Source organism: Monopterus albus, unplaced genomic scaffold (genome assembly GCF_001952655.1).
Source record: "Monopterus albus unplaced genomic scaffold, M_albus_1.0 scaffold191.1, whole genome shotgun sequence".
Classification (NCBI taxonomy): Eukaryota; Metazoa; Chordata; class Actinopteri; order Synbranchiformes; family Synbranchidae; genus Monopterus; species Monopterus albus.
In genome coordinates, this window is record NW_018128071.1 from 454,807 (window position 1) to 462,010 (window position 7,204).

Sequence of the window (7,204 nt, forward strand, 5' to 3'; positions counted from 1 at the left end):
TTACAAATAAAGCATACATCAGCTTTATTTTCCTGCATAAAGTTGGCATATCTTCAAAGACAATTTAAATAGCTTTAACTTGTGAGCCTCTATTTAAAGAAATAACTCAAAGCAAACATTAGCTTAATAGCTTCACAAATACTGGAGAATGAGCCAGAGGACTAAATCAGAATTTAGTTTCAAACCAAAACAACTAACTAGTTTCATAAATCTTACCTGGACAATTTGCAGAGTTTTTTTCATCGTCTAAGTTTTGACCCTACTGCATATTGTACTTTAACTAACATTTGCCTATCAACTATGCTAATAACTATATTCTGATCCTATTCTGATTATACACAGTTTGCTTTCACCACTACACCACTAAAAGGAGTGAGAGAGGACAGGGTCCCAGTTCCCTCTGATGGCCAACAAGGTGAGAGTCTTAAAGCCTGATTGATACAGCATAAAATGTGATGCATATCTAACCCCTGTGTGTGTACCTGTGGATGCCTCTGCCCGCTATTCCTTGGCGTACCCTGACTTTGTGGGTGAGATCAGGTTCCATCGGGCATTTGAGGAGGCGCGGGCCAACCTGGTCAGCAGGGACAGTCCCTTGTTGGTTTTGGCGACTTTAAAATGGAAACCCTGGAGAGCCTGTATGAGTCTGAGGAAAATCTGGTAACTACTAATAGCATTTGCCTAATGATGCAAAATCTGCATTAGCTGTTAACAATTAGAGTAATTTAACCAAGTGTCTGATATGCATAGATTGGTCAAATATCTCAGGCGTGGTCTGATGAAGAGAATGGCATTCTCTTCATCAAGACCGAAAGAGAGCATGTACTGCTGCCACAGCCATGGCCCCCACACCAAGGAGCAGCACAAGCCAGGGACCCAGGGCTGCATCCCAGTTTGCAGCCTCTCTCTGGACGGCGTTCTCTGTCTGCAGTGGAAATGCAAGCTAAAGTAAAGAAGCTGTTGGCCCCTAAGCCTGCTTTTCCAGGTAAGCAGAGATTAAATTCATATTACATATAGTTTTGTTCACTGCATAATTCATGTTTTTTTCTCTTGTGTTGTCCAATTACAACCTCTCTCAGGCCAGCTGTTCCCTCAAAGTCATCAGATAAAGAGCTGGTCCTGTCATGATTCAGTTCCGCTGCTTCCTGTCCGGTTTTTATTTTGACGTTACTTCCTGTTTTTGTTTCACCTTAGTTTCGGTCTTTTTGCGTTCTTCATCACTCACATTGGTTTCACCTGTTTCGTTATTGTTTGCACCTCTATTTAGGCAGCGTCCTCCCACCAGGACACTGCCAGATTGTTCTAGACCCCAGCTCTGACTTTCCAGCATTTTCTTTGGTATTGGTATTTTTGTTTCTGACCCGGACTGCTTCCTTGGATTATTCTGTTCTGCCTTGCCCTCTTATTTCGGACTGCTTCAGTGTATCGGCTTAACGGACTTCTCTTTGGACAACGCGTTTTGGATTCCCCTGGATGTATGCGTTTGCTGGCTCTGATCTTGGACTGTTATACCGACCGTGAGTTTGTGTTTCCACCGTGTCTTGTATGGTTTTTGTTTACGTTAGTTCTCTTATTAAAGACACCGGTTTTGTTCATTACTTCCTCGTCTGGCCATTTAATGAGTTCACCTAACACTTTTCGGCCACATCGCGCATCGTTTTTGACAGGTCCAGGCAGTAGCTGAGATAAAGGAGTGCAAGTAAAAAATTTAAGTTGATGTGACATTTTGTGCATAATAGAAAGGCTGAAATTTATTGTTGACTCTCTTCTTTTTATTTTTGCCTTTTAACTTTCTCAGGACAGAGATGACGGGGTATGCCTGGGTCTAGTAAAAAACAGCAACAACAAAAACACTTTATGGTGTCTGCCTGATGCTAGTCTTCAATCACTAACCACGATGTCTACCAGTCAACTGATGACATCACTATCGAAGTGTCTGGGTCACTCCGTTTTACCTGCCCTTTCTCTCCTCCACACACCTGCCAGCTATCCTTATTATCACCACCTGTTGTCACTCCTGCAATCACCCATCTCCTATAACTACTCTGTCTCCCTACCGGCTCACTGCCAGTTCATTCTTGTTCCCACACAGACGACTAGTGCGGTTCAACCTAACATGAGACTGTCTTTATGTGTATTCCATTCCAGTTAACATCCTCTATCCTCTTAGCCTTCTCCTCACCTGTTCCTGCCGTCAGCTCCCCTTCTGGACTATTATCCTCCACACGGAGCTCTGGACCAAACCACTATCGTTACCCCCCAGACTAACATCTATCAACCAGGTCGGTGCTCTCCTCTCCTGTTTCTCTCTGCTCATCGTGATCTTCTGCCTGTTCTTCAGCCTCGACCATCTCAACTTGACCAGCCAGTGAGTGACCCCTCCGCAGCTCAACCCTGTGACAACCTTCATCTCCCCTGCCTGTGATCAACATCAAATACCCTCTACACTGGTTCTGGACATTTATATGTGTTTGTCACATTATCACGATCCTAGTTTGTACAGCACTATTAAACACTGCTTATGGTGAAGTCAGCCATCTGAATCTGCTTCCTCTGTCACACCACTTTGCATGGCGTGCATTCATAACATGAAGGCATCAGTAGAGTAACATTTCCTTCAGCATTGTGGCCCTTGTAACCTGCATAACTCCCATACTAGGTGGAGTCACAACTAATCCCGTAATCATTCTTTTGTGTTCTCCTCCCGTTTGTCTCTTCAAAACCACCTCAGGTTATAGTGGCTTCAGGGTCCATGCACCTCAGCTGTCCTGCAGTATTTTTAACACACACAAATCCCAATCTTTCCTCCCAGGAACTTGCAAGTATTCAGTAGCTTGCAATAGCATATCATCTGCGCTCACGAATACATTTGAATTTTGGAACTTCACGTGTAATTTTTGATCAGCACCCTGTTTCCTCAGGGATGAGAGCTAGTGCCAGATACTTTCAGGGATTCCTGGTTGATGGATCGTTGAGGAGGACTGAAGACTGAGCGGGTGGTGATGGCGGTGATGGCAGCTGCAGATGGCACATCTCCACTCCTAAAGTGGCCACCTCAAGGATGTCTTTAGCCGCCAGAGCCAAAGCATGCTTGGCCTTCAGATGGTTAAGGACTTCATCGAGCCTGCTGGCATACAGAGGTATGCAGTGTGAAACTCTGCTTTCTTTAGACATTTAATGTTTCACCCTGTTTGTACACATTGTGTTAAGCACTTTGAATCAGCTGTGTATGAAAATGTCTTATATAAATAAGCTCACTTTGCCATCAGTGTTAGTAGAAGGAGCATTAAGCAAAACCTTTGCTTTCTCCTGTGTCACAGGGGAGCTCATCGGGGTCGAGTACTTCTAAGAGCAGAAGGGCAGAGTGCTTGACGATGTCAGCTTGGACCCTGATGTTCTGGATGAGGCTGCTGCCATGGATTCACTAGCGGAAGTGGACAAGGGCATTGTGGAAGATGTGCGTGACCCCGCTGTCTTTGAACCTGCCGCCACCCTGCCCTCCAGCACAGCGGCAGCAGCAGCCCGGTCAGGTGATGCCCCTCATGAGGCCCCTGGGGTTCAGGCTCCCTGACTCCCCAGAGTCTGAGGTTAGTTAACTTACTTCAAACCGCTCATACTACTTAAAGCAACATAACTATATAATACATGAATAACTCTATTCTCCTTTTTTTTGTCATTTTGGCAGAGCAAAATAAATTTAAAAAAAAAGCTAAACAGAAATGTGCCCAATTTTTCACAGTGTTTTTTACTTACTGGCCCTGTTTGCTCACAACAGTCCTTCTCTCCCTCCCTGTGTTTTTTTTCTGAGTAGGAAGAGGAGATCTACGGCCAGGGTACCAGCACGTCTTTAAGCTGGTCGAGGCCCTGGTGGAAGCGAGGAACTTTCAGGGGCTTTCTGACAAGAGAATAGACAGACTCATCGCGCTCTGGCAGTGCCTGTCAGGGCATGAAAAACAGCGGGTTGTCTACCCTCCCAAATACCAGGAGAGGCAGCAAAGAGGAAGAGCACCCCCTGTCCCAGAAAGGAGAATCTTCAACAGCAAATATCACTTCAGATATTGCATTTTGCTCTAGTAAATATCCGCTGTATACTGACTCACTGGCTTTATACTGTGTACTGTCTTCGCCATGACCATTTTTCAGCTGCCTTCTTGGACAGACCTCTAGCCCTGCAACTTGGCCCAGCACCAGCCAGCTGGTTGAGGCCATTTGCAGCAAGCTCTGCATTCTCCACCCTGTGGCCACACAGGTCGGAGGGGTCATGAGGACTTACTGGTTCCTCATCCTCTCTGAGTACAATTTGATTTGGTTTTAAGTGTTATTTTTTTAGGATTTGGTGTGACATTACATAACTCAATATATATGACTGACAAACACTGTAGATTCTGGTCCCACACTTAACAAGGGTCAAAGGTCACAGTGTTCAAATTAAAACAGCAGCTATTAACATTGATAACTGTTATGGTTGAGTCCCCTCACCAGGGGGGTGAGGGAGAACAAAAAAGGGAGGACTCAAGGTGTAAACCCAGGTGCTTTTGAAGCAGTGGATTTATTAAGACACAAACACAGTCATGAATAAATATGTAGTCCAAAACCAGGGCAGAGTAACAGAGGCTAAGGAGTCCAGGACAGTCAGGTGCGTAGACAGGAGGACTGTAGGAATCAGGAAACAAGGCAGGCATAGCGCTCGCTATAGCACTCGCCATCAGGTATCTATGGCTGGGAGAGTCACCGTCCGATACTCACGGCAGGGAAACTCGCTGGAGGTAATCACGGCAAGGGAAGATTGCCACAGGAGTGGCTGCACCAACATAAGGAAAATCAACCGCACAGAAAACTGTCAGCGTTGAAATCACGTAATGTAAGGGTAAACACATACAATGTTCTGGCAAAGAAGGAGCATCTGCCAGGGGTTTAAATTGGGAAAGAAGATGATCAGCGGAATGCGCCTCAGCTGTGCACTTCACCCAGTGAGTCGCTGATTACAGAATGCGTCACAGCTGAGGCGCTAAGCCTGCAGGATGAGATCAGGAGAGAGAAAGGAGGAAGAGAGGCAGGTCGTGCCGAGCAGACCTGACAATAACTCTCAGAATCTATCAGCTCAAATAAATTTACCTCAAAAAACAAGAAAAATTTGTATAACTAAGGATAAATAAAAATTAAATAAAACAACTCATGCCATTCACACATATCATGTGAAACAGCATGCTGTCATAACAGCACTGTACAATTCACAGTGTCCACACAGCCTCTGCTGAACTGCTCCACAGACAGCTGGTCGACATACTGTGTTCCTTTCCTTGCCCCGACAAGGACTCAAACTACTGACCTTGTGCTCTGTAACAGTTACACAGGAGCAGAACACTCTTTTCCTCTTCCCCCCACCACAGAGAAGAATTTTCAGTAGCCTTCCACCAGTACAGTTGTTTTTGGCAGCCTGTTTTAATTTTAGTTTTAGTCTAGTCTCTGTGTGAAGGTGTCATTTTAGTTTTTATTAGTTTTAGTCACGTTCATACTCTTTTTAGTCTAGTCAAGTTTCAGTCAACTAAAGGTTTGAGCATTTTAGTCTTATTTTAGTCAGAATTATCCATGACTATTTTCATCTAGTTTTAGTCGACGAAAACTGATGACATTTAGTCTAGTTTTAGTCAATGAAAATTGTATTTTAGTCTCTTTTTAGTCATGCAATTCTATTTAACCCAGTCAATATAGGATAAGTACCTAGTAGTATAGACAAAACCAAAATTTTCTTTTAGCAAAACCCATTTCAAACAAGGTTGTCTTATTATGTTATTGTTACTTTATAGACTCAAGAATACGTCCAATGCACATTTTGTGTGATTTTGTGGACACATTTCTCCCCATCTTTTTCCAAAACACATTCAGTTCATTCCACTTCTATGCAATGAAAGTTTTTCCAAATATCGTTTCTTGTTTTTCTCACAAAGACGAGCTCCGGCTGGCCGGCCATCAGTCCCTTTCTCTGTGTCAGACTTAACTTTGTTTGTTGTTATCTTCTAAATAATGCTGCGAGTGGGGCTTAAGGAAGCGACATCGCCTGCGTCTGCACAGTGCGACTTGATGCAGCTCCTGAAGCGAGACATAGGAAACAGAAATACTGCAAAATAATAATAATAACAACATGACTAAAGATGAAATAACATAACATTTTGTTTCATCTTGTTTTGGTCAACGAAAATGAAAAGACATTTTAGCATAGTTTTTATTTTGTAAACCACATTTAGTTGCATTTTTTCGTCAACAATATTGCATTATACATTTAATTATAGGCATCGTCACATGACCAGCATTTATGTTGCGTCTTGTCTTGTTTTCATCATAATTTTTGTTGACGAAAGCAACATTATCCACCAGTATAGACAATGCTTTTCTCAGCAGCAACACCTCTCATTTAGGAAAAGACTGCAGCAAGTCAGGTGCGCCTCAAGCATGAGTATAAACAGTTCTAGCTCTGTGTTGACATCACACCTGGGGCCCGTTTCAAGAAGGAGGTTTGTTGAAACTCCGAGTTTGTTAACCCCAAAATGAGGAAAACTCTGAGTTTTTGGTTCCAGAAACGGAGGTAACTTAAACCCGTGAAAGCGGGGTAAGTTAAACCCGTTTCAAAAAGAGAGGTAATCTAAACTCAGAGTCAGTTACTATGGCAACTTACTCTGTGAACCTAACCTGGTCGGGAGCAGGTTTCGTTCGGGAAACCCAGAGTTTCCTCCGGTCTCCGCCCCCTTTTAAAGTGAAAGGTGTTTAAATAGGCCTACCTCATTTAATCTTTCAGTACATTCATAGATTGCACATGTTTCTGTCATGCAGAGACCAAAATGGCATGTCCATTTATAGAGGATCCTGTAGATGAGGAGGCTGTATTAATTCGCAGGGAATTGAATTTACGTCGGAAGAGGATTTTGAGGCCACGAGTTGATTTTTTGTCATATCCCCATGTATTTTTATTTGAGCGGTACCGTTTTTCTAGAGAGTCCATAACATACAGTATATCAATAATCTTATTGATTGATTTTGATTTGATTTGATTTATTCTTTCAAACATGTAGAAACAAATGATATCAACACACACACATAATTTACACAAATCCAACCAATGCTAATCAAGAATCAGTTTGCTTATACCAGCACATGTTTGAATGGAGTAGGAAGAAGTCAGACTTATCCAGTCCTACCCCATGACATC

General features: G+C 43.2%; 1 long non-coding RNA gene across 1 annotated transcript; it reads left to right on the plus strand.

Annotated features, from left to right (window-relative positions):
* The first annotated feature begins 3,011 nt into the window (after positions 1 to 3,011).
* LOC109970155 (uncharacterized) lies at positions 3,012 to 4,227 on the plus strand. The gene is made up of 3 exons (XR_002276377.1): positions 3,012 to 3,140; positions 3,321 to 3,587; positions 3,812 to 4,227. It is a non-coding gene; the product is annotated as an uncharacterized LOC109970155 (long non-coding RNA).
* The last annotated feature ends 2,977 nt before the right edge of the window (positions 4,228 to 7,204 follow it).